General features: G+C 46.6%; 2 protein-coding genes across 4 annotated transcripts in view; both read right to left on the bottom strand.

Annotated features, from left to right (window-relative positions):
* Positions 1 to 8,833, bottom strand: part of LOC146208645 (protein still life, isoform SIF type 1-like) — a 191,122-nt gene extending 182,289 nt beyond the window's left edge. The window contains exon 1 of the mRNA XM_084579004.1: positions 8,171 to 8,833. The gene's annotated coding sequence lies outside the window, so the exon portion shown is untranslated. The remainder of the gene's footprint in view (positions 1 to 8,170) is intronic.
* Positions 8,834 to 8,898: 65 nt separating this feature from the next.
* Positions 8,899 to 17,519, bottom strand: part of SCAR (wiskott-Aldrich syndrome protein family member 3 SCAR) — a 31,858-nt gene continuing 23,237 nt past the window's right edge. For all 3 annotated transcript variants that reach the window (XM_084595648.1, XM_084595664.1, XM_084595655.1), the window contains one exon: positions 8,899 to 12,762. The gene's annotated coding sequence lies outside the window, so the exon portion shown is untranslated. The remainder of the gene's footprint in view (positions 12,763 to 17,519) is intronic.

Genomic DNA, 17,519 nt, shown 5'->3' with positions numbered 1-17,519 from the left:
CTTACGGCCTTTTGCAAGGTTAGTAATACTGTCTAAATAAATAAATAAATGAGGGCTGAAAGGAGAGTGGAATGAGGAGGCGCGAATATTTCACGGACCATCTGTCGGAAGCTCCAGCGAATGCTTGAAAACCTATGCAATAGGCATATGTTTACCGTGTCCTAAGAGACGCGCGTGCTTTGCACACCGCCCAGGGACTTGGTCCCAGATACGATCGGTTCCAATATCGAGCTCTTGGCTGGTACGCCGGATTCACAGCTACCCACATTGTGCCTAGCACAGGTATTCTCGCAATTTCGCAATTCCGAAGCTAATTAAAGGCGAATTATGCGAGGTTCTTAGCGCGCGGGCGCATGCATGATACGTATACCTCAAGGACTGATGCAGGCAAACACGTTTCTCCGCGCAAGGATGAGATTTCGAACTGTGCTTCAGCGTTGGGCCAAGCTGTGAGCAAGCTACTCAACGATGTTCCGCCCTTATAAAGTAGTGGCGCATTAAGACGGGCTGGCGGGCTCACCCACATGTATCTTGCCCGGGGGTGTGAACACGACACGGTGGTCTGTCGTTACTTGAAACCGAAGGGCAAGACAAGGGTTGTGGAAAAACGCGGTAATTAGCGATGGACTCTCGAGATTCAGTCCCAACCCTGGACTCGAAGCCCACAAGTATGTCAAACCAAGAGAGAGCGTGTATTAGAAGAGCTAGAAGTGTTCGGCTACCGCCGCAATAAAGATAACAGCCCTTTCAAAGACGCCATCTTTGTATCAGCCGAAAATAAACATGTTTTTATTTTTTTTTTCACCTAAATAGTACACCATGGCTTTAAAACAAATCGTTACAGCTCAAAATAGCAAAGGTTAGTCTTTTGGAGAGATGTTCAATAAAGATACCAGAGCTCCTTTCAGAGACGCCATCTTTGTTTCTGCCAAAAATAAACTATTTTTTTTCTTTTTACCTAAATAGTACACCATGGCTTTAAAACCAATCGTTACAGCTCAAAATAGCAAAGGTTAGTCTTTTGGAGAGATGTTCAACAAAGATACCAGAGCACCTTTCTGAGACGCCATCTTTGTTTCTGCCGAAAATAAACTTTTTTTTTTTCACCTACATAAGTACACCATGGCTTTAAAACCAATCGTTCCAGTTCAAAATGCCAAAGGTTAGTCTTTTGGAGAGATGTTCAAAATTTTTGCACAAAATATCATAATTTATAAAAATGCTTACATCGAAACACCTCAACTTACCAAGCAAGCATCCTAAATATCGTGGACGTTATTCGAAAGTGCACGTTGTCGAAATTGCAAAAAAAAAAAAAAAAACGAAACAGAAACTGACGTTACTGCTGGTGACAAAGCATCACTGCATGAAAATGGCGGACAACGTGATGCCCCTTTCACTGTTCACCTAGTTCAGCGAAATATTATCTACAGCGTTTGCTATATGGCATGAATTACTCATGACTGGGGCCTTTGAGGTGTACTCAAAATAAAAAAAAACGTGACTTGCAAAATGGAGGGTGTGAAATCATTCTGAAGAAAAATAACTTCTATGTGACGCACATGAACAGGTCGCTCTGCACATACTCGTGTCAAAGGGCTAAGCTGGTCATGCGTAGGAGTCACGATAGTGTGGTGCTGATCCCACAAAGTAGGGCGATGGTGCAGCAGCTGCAGCCTGGCAGCGAAAAAAGCTGTCCGTAGCGGTGACTCGAGCTGTCTAGAGTTGCTATATAGACTATATAGTAACTATAGAGCCATCGTGTTTGCAGCGCTTCGAGTGGCGATGCAAGCACACTAGCTCATTTACGGGCCGCTTGCAAGCAAAACATTACTATACGCACATTAATGCACGGATTCTACATGCTCATATAAGGTTTGCATTTCTTGCCAAATTATTTACCTTTGGACCGTGCCAGTTGAGATATTTACCTAAGCTATTAAACTTTTTTTTTTTTTACTTGTTACCGCTCAATTAGTACTTAGTGCTCATATTTAAAAAAAAATGAGAAAGAAAAGAAACAAGAACCACACCCAGATGTGCTGTACTTTTAGGAGAGTAGAGATAATGAACTTTTTTTTTTTTTTTCACATTGTTTAACATTATTCGCAGATGTTCCCTCGGCAGGTTTCTTTTTCTTTTCTTTTTCTATTCATTTTCAAAAACGCGCCCCACTGGTTTTCTATGGAAGTCTAACTTATCTGTTGCGAAAGCGGAACGAGCTTCTGAAGCAAAATATTACCGCGCATCGGAAGGTTAGGCCATTTCCATCAATATGTTCATAAACGTATTTTACGGTATTCCACAATAGCGAAACAATTACTTAAAAATGCATCTCATTGGTCTTCTACGGAACTTCAAAAGCAAAATTCTACCAAGCATCGGAAGCTGAGACATTTGCCATCAAGGTGTGCATAACAGTATCTTACAATATCCCACACTGCTTCCCAATTGAAAGGTACCCCAGAATTCTGGGCTTGCGTATATATGTCGTCAATCAAGTGGGCTCTTCATGCTTCAAAATGCCGTTCAAAATGATGTGGCCCTTGCGCGGAGTTCTTTTCTGTTTGCTCCGCCGCAGTGGCTCAGTGGTAGGGCGCTCGACTACTGTACCCAAGGACGCGGGTTCGAATCCCGACCACTACGCGTCCGCTTTTCGATCGAGGCAAAATGCAAGGAGTCCGTGTACTGTGTAGTTTTTGTTAACGTTAAAGAACACCAGGTAATCGGAATTTCCGGAGTCCTCATCGGAATTTCCGGAGCCATCCACTACGGCGTCTCTCTCTCTCATAGCCCGAGTCTCTTTAAGACGTTATCAAACGACACCAACGAAACCAAACTTTCCTATCTGCCTTTTTCTTTAAAACACGGGCGTGCCGGCGGATCAAGTGCCCATGTCGCCTTCTTCCGTGTTCGCCGAAGACCCCCTCCGGCTACGAAAACGATGCTGTGTCTTTCCCGTGAACATTCACCCTAGAAGCTAGTTCAGAGAATTGGTGGAGGAAAACTGGAAAAGTAATTCAGTTGGAGAAGAAATAAACTGACTCGAGCAACAAGCAACATACAAGCAACAAGGCCTCTCCCGACAATGGCGACCTCTTCGTTCTGTCGCATTCTGCATTCAACGTCAGGGTCGATGTTGAATGTTGACGTTGAACATACTCAAGGATTAGGCTGCACAACACAACCGGGACAGCCGCCGGCTAAAGACCACTTGATAGTGCACTGCACGCGATACGTGGAAAGGCGTAGATTCAACCCCCTCCCGACGGCGTGCGGTTCTCTTATTCCACTTCCTCAAGATTATCTTTCAAAATAATTATGCAGCCAATTTTCCACTCCAATCAACAACGCAAAAAAATAGGCAACACTCAATTTTCCTTTGTTCTTAGATTCTGATATACACATGCATCCTATAAAAGGAGCTGCAGCTTTTTTAATGTCCAAACATGCTGATGCCCATCGTTCATTCGCTGTACAGCTACGAGTTGTACGTATGCGCAGGACCAGTCATGGGCAGTATCGAAGATACATGTATCTCCGATACTCTTTAGATGCATTTTGTGTATCGGTATTAGGTATCGTGTGCGGAAAATGAAAGTATTGGAGTATCGGTATCGAAAATACATTTTTAAAGTATCGTGTATTTTGAAGGTACTCGGTAGTAAAGGAAAACTTCAAATAATGAAGCCACTGTGAGACTAGGTTGACGGCGCTCGCTCAGACGGTAATACAGGACCGGAGACAGCTCGGCTTGCAGTAGCGCCTGAGTTCCCTGCAAATGCTCCAACCCCTCAGCGTCAACCACACATCTCCAGATTCCCTTTCTTTAAAAGTGATGGAATCAATGGTAAGTAGGTGCTCTCGATGTGCTTTACTTTAAAGCACCCAGACACACGAGAGATATGAACAAAGTGGAAACGCAAGGCGAACACGCAGTAGGAATTACGCACACTGCAGTACCCGCTCTTTCCACCCTTTGCCATCCGCCCCCCGTCTCTGCGGCATTTGATTCTCGTCAAGCAGTGCCCTCAGTGCTGTCGGACGCAGCAACTTAAGCACAACCCTGAACCCCTGGGCTCCGCGTGCCGGCTCTGTTTGGCGGCAAGAACCCAAGCTTCTAAGGCCTCAGTCCGCCACGATGCAGTCGGCTAACCACGTTCTTGTAGGTTGGTTTGTGGGGTTTAACGTCCCAAAGCAACTCAGGCTATGAGAGACGCCGTAGTGGAGGGCTCCGGAAATTTCGACCACCTGGGGTTCTTTAACGTGCACTGACATCGCACAGCACACGGGCGCCTTGCTTTTCGCCTCCATCGAAAAGCTGTCGCCGAGGCCGGGATTCCGCGTTCTTGTAGTTACGGCGTTTGACGGAAAACAAATCCATCCTTTGCAACTTCACAGGGAACAGGCTTTCACTAGTCTTTTTCTGGAAAAAATATTACGTCCAAAATTTTATGAAATGCGCGACATGAAGGTTATGACTGCAGTTCTCCAGCACAGTTCGAATAACAAATTATGCGTTGTCAAACAATTTATTATTTTTTTTTTTTTTTTTGCGAAAACCATTTGAGCAAACCTTGGATAAAACTTTATTTTTTGAAATATGCGAATTGATTTTCCCCATATTAGCCACTTTCTGTTAAAAAAAGATACTTCTATCTTGTATCTACAACCAGCCGTAGTTATCCAGCGACGCTAGTGACCCTCGAGATTCCTATCTCCAGGATGCTTGAGTCAACACGGCTATGGTTCACTCTTACCCGTTGATAAAAGGTATCTTCATCTAATACAACACTGCGATGTGCTCGTGTGCGTATGTAGAGAGGTTTATTCTCATTTGCGTCGCTTTTAGCACGCCCACGTCACGCTCTTACCGGACTAAATAACGTTTAGACATTTTATTTTTCTTGTTTTCCTTCTACTTTCAACAATATTCAGTTTCAAAAGCTTGTTATCGCACTATTGGCAATATAACTGCTCAGTTCTCCAAACGCACGCAGGTTGCACCTTTTTGTTTGTATGTATAGCCAAGTTCTCACAGGTCGGTTAGCACGAAGAGCATTAGTTTAAAGAAATATTTCGCTAGGCTGCTTTTAGAAGCAATCGCTTAACTGTAAACATGGCTTCAATTCAATGTAAAGTTCTGACAAGGGCAGCTGCCCAAGCAATAACTCCGTGCTGGCGTATTCGTTAAGCCATTTAAGAAAAACTGCGCTATAGGAATGCTCTAAAATTTCCAGAAAGCAAGGTAACATTTCCTAATGCCGCTAACCGTACTACCACCTTTATTATATTAAGATTTCTGTGATGTATCGAAGTATCGACGATACAGTACCGAGTATCTGTATCGAAACTCAATTTCGGTCCTGTGTCTTGTATCGGCATCGGAAATACAATTTTTAGGGTATCGAGTATCGGTATCGAAGTATCTTGCCCAGCCCTGCGCAGGACTGACGGGAACTTCTCCTCATGTCATGTTTTGGACAGAGTGTAGCGGTACTCGCACGGGAGTCTTAGCAGCGCTTGATGCAAATGAATAAACAGTTTTTGAAAGGAGAGGTTGGAGGGGAGGCAAGAGTACGCACGATTCCGCAAGAAGTGTGCAGCAAAAGAAAATAACGAACAGCAAGGAAACCAGAGGCAGCACGTCACATGTTTCGTTGCTTTTGCATCTTATCTTCTCTTACAACGAAGCCGGCGGATGACATTGTTTTACTGTCAGTGATGACGCCAGAAGGGGCACTTCCATAACAGAAGGGAAGTCTCAAAAAAAAAAAAAAAAACACCCAGCCCGCACGAGAACCATAGCAGATCCGAATATGTAAGTGAATGGAAAGTGTGCGCTACACATTTCTTTTAAGAAAAAAAAAATGTCCTCGTGAATGTTTAGAATCTCCAGAGATGAACATAGCATCAGCTCCAGTTTTAATCTGTCCTAAATCGGCCGTTGCAAATAATTAATTATATTGAGCCCTAACTGAATAGCACCCCGATTCGGGTTCCTTAATTTGTCTCCTGAATTTCTGATCAGGTATGAGGCGACAATAAAACCGATAAATTATCGCGAACAATTGTACAAGCCTGTTTACGCTCAACACTAACCATACGTGCGAAATTTTATTGCCAATTACAAATATTAATATAAAGAAAGCAAACAGCCCATAACAACGAAACAGATCAGATCAGCAACACGATTCTACCAGGCTCGCATCAAGTGTTCCATCCGCTTTTCTTTGCCTTGTCGCAACCCGCAACTTCGCAGTTTTCAAGTGCAGTTTATCGTTACGGTCGATCTCAAACCAGAGCTTTAAACCATAGCGTTTTTCATAGCTCATTGTTGCACTGTCATTTGAAAAGCCACTAACCTGCACAGTCATTGCTAACTTTCTGAAGATGTTTACAACATTTTTACAATTTTACGCTTCAGGTGCGCTCATTGTCAATACAGAAGTGTTTGCGAGTCGCTCTTACCGAGGCAATGAAACCACCGCCGGCAACTGAACCTGCGATTCCAGCAGACGCGGATCATCCGAAGCGTCATCGCAAAGGAAACATGTTAGCACTTCGCCCGCATCCAAACTCGGAAGAATTAATTTTTTTCAAACTGGTAATCAGCAAGGACTAACAGCGTCGAGTAAAATATAATTCATTCGGAAACTAACAGTCCGCGAGCGCCGGCATAACAAAGACTTATCTTTAATAACGCAAGCAGACTACCATGACCTGCATGGCTCACTGACTTTGATTCGGTAAGAACCGTGCTTTGAGAGTTAACTGAAGGAGACCGATATATATGCCAGGATGGTTCCCGCTTGGTCACTGGTCGTGGTACATAATCAACTGGTGGACCTGCGTTCATTTTTCTTTCTTACCAAGATGCACCTGTCAGTGCTCGACGCTTCAAATCAGAAGAAACGGGCAAAATTACAAATGACAGCATTTCACACTGGTCCAGCCACGACACGCAGCATCGTGGTGGAATCGACCAAGGCTACTAACATTTTATTTCCATTATGTTCGCTGTAAGGAGAAGGGACAAGGTAAAGTGTCAAACTGATCGACAAACATACGGGATTCTCTCGCTTTCGAGAAACGCAAAAAGTTTTGAGCAAAAACTTCGATGCGGACGTCACGCGCTGGTGTGCAACTCGTGACATCGCTTAGGCCTAATCAGCGGCCAGCACTCCTCGCGTACTGACGTGTTCCCTGATCAAGCAAACGCCGAGCGCTAGCCGCAACGTCAGATTCATTTTGAAGGATCCTCGCGCCCCTAATTACTCGGAACAGAGGACAATTGCGACGGTTAAGTCGTTCTCCCAACGGCCAAGTGTTTCGGCAGAGCGCCTCACGCCATTTACGTGCACCCGATCCGCATAAAACACCACCTCGACATCATGCCGAAGCGAGACTTTGGGTCCACGCCTGTCACCTTCACAGATCGCAAGGCACGTGTCGCTTCCTCGCAACGGCACGGCGACAGACAAAAAAATAAAAAGGGCCGCCGTCTCGCGAAGTGCGTTTTACGGTGCGGAGCCATTGGCAGAAAAAAAGACCGCAGTGGCGACACGCGGCAGCACCGACGTCGATACCGCACAATTTGCCGTCTCGCAAAAACCTCAGTCCAACGACAGTTGCCCTCAAACGATTGACAGGAGTTCGACCGCGGCGCTGGGCAAGTGCAAATAACTACCGCTGGGTCAACCCGGCGGTCCCTCTGCGGCGGCGAACTGGCAGCGCAGGCCACTGAACTGCATGCAGACGTGCTCTCGCGGCGTGGTACACTGCAACCTGCTAGGCCTACTTTGCGTAACTTTCCTCCGTGCACGATGAAGAGATGTTCTGCAACGGCGGTTAAACAAACAGGCTAAAAAAAAAGGGCAACCGAACGCAGTTAACGTACCAACTAGGCCATATAATGCGAGACCCGCCGCGAGAAAACGTTGCCGACAGGGCCGGTTCGGCGACGGTCAAGAGTAACATGACAGACGAAAAGACGGCCGTAGCAGACACCGGGAACTGCGCGCGCGTGCCTGCCGTGCCGCCGATTTGATCTCGGGCATCCCGCGAGACCCCGGACGCGCGTTCGATCTCAAAGCCGACGGTTCGTCTGCGGTTGCGGACCGGGCTGCGTGGTCGTCGGCCTACCACCGAGGCCGGCGGCGTGACTCACCTTCGCTTGCCGTCGGTCGCCGGGAACAGTGCTGGGGTCGCGGCCCTCATCGAGCCGAAAGGGGCCGAGCGGAGCGCGCTCCCCGGCCCGTGCGCCGCATCGGCGACCGTCGCCCACACTCCAGCAGCAGCCAGCGAGCTAGCAGCTCCTAGTCCCGAGGAAACCGCGCTGGTCTTCCTCGGAAAAAGCGCGCCGCCGCTAAGTTTCCATCACGGGGGGCTCCCCGTTCTCGGAGCTAGAGGAAAGGGCCCGCGCTAAGATGCCGGGGCTGCTCGCGATCAGCTTCCCGCGATCCCCCAAGACACGCCGGCCCAGTGCGCCTGCGCCCCGCCGTGCTCTCGTTGCCCGGGCAACCAGCATCGGCCTCCGACCAAATCAATACGCCCGTAGACTACTTTCAATCGCGCGCAGGACTCTGGGCCACCCTTTCCTCAATGAAACGACGGCTCTTGCTCAAAGACCAGCGGCATTCGCTGCGTCACCCGACGGACACCTGTCCGGAGCGCGACATCTCTCCTCCGCCACAACGGGCTCCCGTTAGGAGCGTCCTCAGCCGCCCGGCCGCGACGTCGCACAAGAGATTGCATCCAGGTTTCCTGGAGCTGCGCTCCGCTGGACGGTGAGTACGCGATGCGGCTCGCTCTCGGACAGTCCTAGCGCATGTACGAGCTACGAAACGCTGACGGGCAGAGTCGTTTCGCGCAAATAAGGTGACACGGATGCCCCGCTCGCACTTCTTTATCCATCTCTTTATTTGTTATCTATACAAAAGTGCCTAAATTACGGCACGTGACACGGACTCACAAAGGTAAAGCTTGCCTCGGGCTTGAAAACCAAAGCATGTAGAAAACACTTACATAGCTATATATATATAATCTTCATATCTTCGTATTTATAATTATTTATATATTTATATATATATATGTATAAAATAAAACAGTATTTTCTTCTATCATCAAGGGTCTCAACATATACAACCGATCTAAGAAAATTAGTAGAAAAAAAATAAAGGAGGATTGGGAGAGGGCACAGGATTCGGTCAGTCAAATCTTCGCTTATACAATGCTAATTGCCCACAAGCAGCACATAAACTAGTGTTGATGCACAGTCTCAGGTATAGAAATTGAGGTTTAGTCTTTTCTTTGTCCGCGTGTGTGAAGAGGATATAGCATACACTTATTCCTGCTCCAAAAATATAAAACTCTCACTGTTCCTTGTATCTACAGGTTTCTATTTACAGACTGCCCATACCAGGAGGACAACAGGCATCACACCCCTCCTGTAATGCCGACCTGTCTACAGAAGAAGGCTCTCCTCCTCCTTGCAAAAAACCTGGATGGGCGTTCCTTGCACGACAACACATATCACATGGCAATGGCGCTGCATGCAAAAAAAAATAATAATAATCAAACTGACGAGACAGGTGGCGTTCAACAGTCTTAGCCAAAGTCCCACATCACTGGTGAAGGTCAACACATGGTTGTTTCTTCAACTTCTGCAGACAGCTCGTGCCTGGCCTTCATTGTACACTTGCAACACAGACGGCGTTAACATCGTTGTCACAGAGGCGACACAGTAGAGACTTCAGTGAACTACCAGGTTCCAATGTGCTAAGTATGCAAGTGCCCAAATGCTAACACCGATAAGGGCACACCCAACAGCGTGGTCTGTTTGCTGCATTTGACAGGAACGCCTGCCCCCTTTGCTGCTTACTTTTCTCTTTTGGCCTCTGGTGAGCATTACTGGCAAGCAAACAGACCGGTCGATGGAATGCATGCAGCAAGCAAAGGATTCAAACTGAATGTGGGCAAAAGCTATTGCTCATTGCAAAAGCGTCGGCAGCTTCGAGCAGGTGTACCCGACGAACACCTGAGAGGCCAGGACCGACCACGTGCTCAGATTGTGCATAAAGAAAGCCATGGCCACCAGAATACCAAAACACCCTGAGAATGTGTTCTTCGGTGCCAAACAGACACAATCACAGAAGCACTAGTACCAGCTCCCCAAGCGAGACAGCAGCACACTGCGAGACTTGCGATATATCTGCCTGCTTGCAAACAGTAGGCACGAGGGAGAGGGCTGCAGTGACAGTCTTCAGCCTTCTCTTGAGCAATGGTAGTGTTATGGCCTGACCAAGACATCGGTGGCAGCGAGCCGACAAATCAGCGCTGCCCATACAACACGGTTCAGTTTTTGCTTTCAGACTCGAAAGTTGTGCAAAGAAAAAAAAAAGTGAAAAATGCAAGACAATGCAGAACAGAACTCTTCCCTCGCCGCCTGCTCAAAGCTTCTCAATCCCCCGTTCCCCATTTCTGCAGTATACAGGAAACTTCTTACTAGGGAGCCGAATGCAAAACCACAAATCCGCAACAAAATGCACTCAACCTGAACCAAGAACACAACCGAAAGCAAATTTCACAGAGGGAACTTGCACGCTTTGCAATAAAGCTTTTGGCACAGGGTATTGCAAAAGAAAGTGATAAAAGGAAAAGGGGCAGATGAATCTGACACGAGAACAGAGCTAACAACATGTTTCTGCAAGCGGACAAGTGACGCTGCAATTCGTATTTGACACAGAAAAAAAGAAAAATGACAAGTTGGAAATGACAAGTTAGTGCCCAACAAGTTCCAGATTTCAGACCAAGAATGAAGCAGGGAGACCAATGAAACAAGTGCACTGCTTTCACAGCCCATTATTCATAGCTGAGCCCACTAACAAAAGGCGCAGCAATGAGCCATTCATATCAGTTAAATGAATTTAAATGATCAACAGCAATAGAGAACTTCTGCTGCGGTATACCTGCATGGCAAAAAAAATTGTGTCATTTTTCCTAATAAGCACTGCCAAGTGGCTGCGTTTCCATCCCTAAAATCTTGAACATTTGTCTGAAACGAGATACGAGGCGGCTGTAAGTGGGGCCAACAATACCGCGATAAAGTGATAAAATCAGCCGACAGCCATCACTACAAGGAAGTGAGAGGATAAAACTACTACACTGCAGGGTCACATCAAACTGCCGGTACTGATATGGTGCCCGAGAACACAATGCCCGGTGAGGAAGACTGTGCAATACACTATCACCTCTCACTCATCATGGCCAATAAATCTGACAGAATCAGTAGCTAGGACAAAACGTCTAAAAGAGAGCTAAAAAATGGCAATTGGCGCCGCAGCTAAAAGCACAGAAACAAGGGCGGAGTTTTGCACACGGCAAGAGGAAAGTAGTACAGCAGAACCTCGGTGATACGAACATCACAGGGCCGCGGAAAAATTCGTATTATCAGAACAAACAAAAATAAGTATGCAGAAGCATTGAAAAGGCCGTCGCGCGTATTGTTTAGGGCCGATAAGGTTTACTACGGTCGCGCAGTTCCAGCTCGTCACTCGCGGCGTGTACAGCGCACGACAGGCTGTTGCGACGTGGGCGACGTGCGGGCCGTATATCATGACAGGAGATGGCGACGTGCCTGCCACGTGACGCCGCAGACTCCTCGTGATGAGTAGAGCGTGGCTGGCGATCACGGAGTAAAATATCTGCGGGCAGTGTGTAGTGCTCAAGGTTGTGGTCACAGTTCGCGCGTTCGTATCATCTGTAGCGGAGCGGGTGAGCGTTCTGAACATCCGAAATTTTGCACATTGTACAGTCGTGAGCAAAAGTGGTATACAACACTCAGCCGGTGGCGGAGCTCGCGAAAACTGCATGCCAACTTCATCTAGCAACAGCTATCTGTGATTGGGACAATAGTGGCAGTGCCCCATTTTATCCACATGCATGTGTCACTGTCGCTGTCTCTTGCGCTGTCGCTAGGCGGCATTTTTAAGCAATTTTCCCAAGCTCTGTCACTGGATGAGTGTTGTATACCACTTTTGCTCACGACTGTACATAGTGCACTTCGGCCGGGGAATTTCGCAGATCTGTATCATCCCGAAATTCGTATCAACCGGATTCGTATCACCGAGGTTTTACTGTATATCTCTTTTGGTACATGCTAATCACTGCTTTGTTGTGAAGAAAACCGAATTAAACTTTGCTTTCCAAATTATAATACTATCTAAATACATTAAAAAGCACTTGAAAGATGGGTATGAATGACTAAACACACAGAACAGACAAAACATCTGCAAAGGATAGTGAAGTGACACGGCTTTCGATAAGACATCCACACAGTGCCAAGATCATTAGGCGACCTATATGAATTTTACAAGGCAATAAAAAGCTAAAAAGCAGAGAAATGAAACAAATTCGGCACTAATTGATTGATCCTGCTCCATAGACTCTACACTCACCATGCTCATTAAACCTTCTAGCTGAATTTTAAAAAATTATAAAAAGATGCACGGCAGCCCTGCAGCATATATAAAAAAAAAAAAAAAAAAAACATTGCCCGGCACCAAGGCAGAGGGCGTTAACCGAATACTGAACAAGTTACGCCACCCTTCAACCTGAGCAGCATTTTTGGTGAAGCAAGCACACCTCAGGAAAAGACTTGTGGCCATACACCAGACTAGCAAAATGCACAGGCAGCAATCTTCCTCCAATCTGCATAGGCAGCCATGACTGGGAGCTCTCAACAGCGTGACGACGAATCAGCTGCAAGGAATAGAAGAAGGAAAATTAAGAGAAAGAAAAAAAAGGAAAGACATGCAAGCAGACTTATACCCCTGTTACAGTTGCAACAAGGTGACAATCTAACCTGGGTACACTCAATGACTTGAATCAAATGGCATTCACCAGGCCTGCACAAATATTCGATAATTTCTTGTCCAATGTACTAGGTACAATGATAGGCGATAGTGGCACTGCCGGCCTTACCAACGTGCTCTATGGTAAAATAAGCCGCTCATAACGCCATGCTTGGGGCACTTTACTAATAACAAGCGGGGCACACCCAGGTTCGATCCAGAACGCGGCAACCACGTTCTGATGGAGGCGAAATGCAAGTCACCCGAGCACTATGCACTGTTGGTGCACGCAAGTTAGAGCACCCCAGGTGGTTGAAATTACATGGACCACTCCACTGTGGTATCCGTCATGGCCAGAGTTGCTCTGGGACGCGACTACAGTGCAGTCCACTTATAACGATACCAGATATAACAATATATCGCTTATAGCAATCAAATTTTTGTGATTTATCATTTTTTCCATTGCGCCTATGTAAAAATAAACCAGATATAACGATCGATTATCAGCGGTACATCGGATACAACGAAAAATTTAGCGCCGCCCGGTAGGTGTTTACTATAAAAATTTGACTTGAATATTTAATAAACGATAAAATATTTAGAAGACAATGACGTGAGAACTCGACATAAGCGGCAAACGGTGATAGGCGATGAAAACGAAATAAAAAGAGCACTATCATCATTGCAATCACAGCCGCGCAAAGGGTGCTGCTGTGGCCGTATCGTCATCACCGATTCAGAGTCCGTGGAAAATGGCGACGACCACATAAACGGACGGCGCGATAGCTGACGAGATGAAACAGCAGATTCAGCGGGATATTTGGCAGGGTTTCAAGGTTGGAAGCCTCGTGAAAAAATACGGACATTTGCACTTTATGATTTTAACGATCATCAAGGCTGGGGATATCCTTCAGTTCATCCAGCCGTTCATCAGTTTCGTGCGAGCAAAAAGGACTGCTGCCAGCGTACACGCTACTGGAAGCGATGCTCACAGCAATTGTCAAGCTTCAGCTGCTGCTCAAGCGAGCGTGAATTTCCGACATCTTTAAGTATGCTTAAGTTACTTTATGGCTACTGATGTATACTGTAATAAAGTGTTTGTGCTATTTACCATGATTAGCATTGTTCAACCTGATTTACTCATCGCTAGTAAGTAGGCAAGCCTACAGCATGGAAAAATACGTGGGAGTGCCTTTTTTTTTCGCCGGTCCGGATATAATGATACGATTTTCAGGTTTTCTCAATATCGTTATAAGTGGACTGCACTGTATATAAACCATAAACTGCTCATAACAATGCTATCATAGCCCATTATCAGTTACGAATCTGGTCACTGAGAACCAACCTCTGGAAAGAAGCGAAACCATTGAAACGCTATAATTGAGCCAGCACAGTTAAGCCAAAAAAAGCCTGTGACCAGAGCACCAGGCATGCTTGCATGCTACAGCTATGCTGAAGAGGATAAAAGATAATAAGGTTGGGAATTACTTTTGGTGGAGCATTTCATTACCAGTATTTCTGAAGGTGTGCTGTTCAAAAACATTGCACTTTTTTTTTTGCATTTTACTTATTTATTCTACACTGCAAACCTCGCTCAGGTCCAAGCAGGATGGAAAATACAATAATACAAATAAGCAATGTATCAGTCACTGGAAACAGGCAACAACGAATCATTTCGATCTGTTATGATGAGTCAATGAGGTGCACATGCATGGACAGCATGGTTTGTTTCCCCAGTTGCCATCACAGTTTATGAGGTCCTGCAAGCCTATCAGATTTTCCTTCAAGAAACTCTTCAGGAAAGCGGCTTCGCTCTTGGGGTGCCAGTGACGCGGAGTTTCACGAAAGTTCCGCCAATGCAGTGATGATGGTGCTTTGGTCTTTACGGAACGGTGTTGAATCCCGCCGTGTTGGGGCTCACGACAAATGGCAACCTCACTGACAAGGCAATCGCCACAGATCTCAATGGCACAAATGAGAATGAATAGAAACCTAGGAAAGCTGTGGCGCTGCAAAATGCCCTAAGGACTTCATTTTTGCATAAGGTCTTCCTCTTGGCTATGCGCAGCAGTTAGACACCCTGCAGAGAGCAATGAATAAAATCCCTGTGAAGCAGTCAAAGCTGATTAATTACTAAATTCTTGCCACAAAGGAATGCAGTGTAAGCCATAGTTCTTATTAAATGCTCTCAAATTTGTCTTTCTTTTTTTGCATGAGCCAGTAATAAACAATTTTTCCTTGGCACCCCACTATGTATCATTACGAGCGCATTTGACTGGAGACAATATTCGATTTGATCCAAAAGGTTTCATATTTGAAATCTTGAAATACTGCAGAACCCCTACGTTATGTTCATGGGCGCAACGTTTTTCTGGCTGCTGCGTTTTCGTGAGCAAGTCCGGCATGTGCTCCCATAGAACCCAAGCAATGCAACATCTGCTGTTGTGTTGCACTGAGGCAGCTTCCCTGCATGCTGCATCACGAATTTCATTTTGCAATAGTATTTTTCTTTAAGCGGGCATTTTGGCAGGCTACTTTTATTACATGTGGGATGGTGGCAGCCCACCAACAGTGGTTTGTAGACTCCCAAAGCCGTTTGGCCCCATCCTCTACAGTGGCCTCGGGCAGCGTGAATCTTGTTACAGTTGTCCTGTTTGTGCAGTTCCTTTACCACTGCATGTGCGTGTGAACGCCTGAAGGCTTGTCAATCAAACTATGTTGCAGTAATCACTACAAAGACAGCGCTGTACTAAACAAAGCTGCGTCGGTTGGCTCCAAGGCACGTCTCTGTCATCCGCACTTTTCTTCTCACCCTCAGCTTAAAAACGAGATTTCTAGATTCCAACAGCATAGGTGTCACAAAAGTAGCACAGACTGCAAAAGCAACAAGGTTCCAAATAACGGACAAGCATGCTATGCTTGGGAGAAAAAAAAAAGTAGATGACAATGACGTATAATTTCTTTTTCACTTGTGCTGTCCAGCTACAGTCGAACCTCGTTATAGAGTGCAGTCCACTTACAGTTGAATCCCGCCACAACGAATACCGCCACAACGAAATTTCCGCGACAACGAATAATTTTTTATTCCCCGCGAGTATCCTATAAGAATTAATAGCCTAAATTTCTCTGCACAACGAACCATTTTTGCAGAGCGTTTCCGCTTCAACAAAATTTTCGCGTTCAAAATCGAAACCGAAACTAGTTTTATTGGCGAGAAGTCCAAGTCAAATCCAAAGCCACATTAAGCATGAAATCACGTGATTGCAGTTCCGCCATTTTGGCTTTGTGTCGTGGTCGCGTTGTTCACTCGCTGCCTTTCTCTTCGACAACGACGAGTTTTCATCCGCAGGACACGATGGCAACGCAAGTGAAAAAACGCAAAACTCTTTCCCTTGAGCAAAAAGCTCAAATAATCGCCCAAGCAGAAAGCGGAAGGAAGAAAGCGGCAATTGCTGAAGACTTCGGAATTCCTGCAAGTTCGCTGTCAACGATTCTAGGCAATAAGGACAGCGTGAGAATGGCACTTGCTTCAGGCACATCCTCGAAGCACAAAAAGGTGACGCGGCCCCTCCATGAAGAGTTGGACAAAGCAGTGCATGCGTGGTTTGTGGAAGCACGAGCCAGCAACGTCCCCCTGTCCGGAAGCATCGTCCAGCAGAAAGCCTTGAACTATGCATGCCTACTTGGCATTGATGATTTTAAAGCCAGCATTGGCTGGCTAAACCGTTTCAAGGCCCGCCATAACATCGTTGGAAAAGTGTTGTGCGGCGAGTCAATGTCAGCAGACGTGGACGGAGCAGCTGCTTGGAAGGCGAGTAACATGGCCGGAATTTTAAGCAACTTCGCGCCTGCAGACATTTACAACGCCGACGAGACCGGGCTATTCTACGAGATGTTGCCGGCTAGGACGCTCGACTTCAAGGGGCAGCGCTGTCACGGCGGCAAACACAGCAAAAAACGCATCACAGTGCTGCTTTGCACAAACATGGATGGCTCGGACAAGCGTCCGCCGTTAGTCATAGGCAAAAGTGCCAAGCCGCGCTGTTTTAAGGGAACTCGTAGCCTACCTGTGCAGTACAAGGCGAACAACAAGTCATGGATGACCCGCGCCATTTTCACCGAGTGGATGATGGCATTCGACCGCGACATGAAGCGGCAGGGCCGTAAAGTTTGCTTGCTTTTGGACAATTGTTCAGCGCATCACTCCGACGAAGTCAAGCTCACTAACACGGAGCTGAGGTTCTTCCCTCCCAATTGCACGTCTGTCTTACAGCCTCTCGATCAGGGCGTGATTCTTAGCCTGAAGCGCGCTTACCGCGGGAGGTTAATTCAGCGGCTGCTTTTTAACACTGAAACCGGCCGAGACACGAAGGTGGACTTGTACGTGGCACTGCAGATTATGTCTGCTGCCTGGAGCACACTGGGGCGCTCAGTAATTGTGAACTGTTTCAGGCACGCCGGATTTGCCGAAGGTCGACCCGTACACTCTGCTGGCCTAACACCAGGCATTACAGACGACGACGAAGAGGCGTCACCGGCTCCGGGGATCGCGGCCGCCTGGAAAATGCTGGGAGAAATAGGAACCGTGCCGCCTAATCTCGAGCTCGACGAATACATCGCCGCTGACGCTTGTGTTGTTGTTCACGAAGATGTGAGTGATGAGCA

The sequence above is a fragment of the Amblyomma maculatum genome, chromosome 1 (assembly GCF_055883805.1).
Source record: "Amblyomma maculatum isolate TAMU_Amacu chromosome 1, ASM5588380v1, whole genome shotgun sequence".
Classification (NCBI taxonomy): domain Eukaryota; kingdom Metazoa; phylum Arthropoda; class Arachnida; order Ixodida; family Ixodidae; genus Amblyomma; species Amblyomma maculatum.
This window is presented reverse-complemented; position numbering and strand designations above follow the sequence as displayed.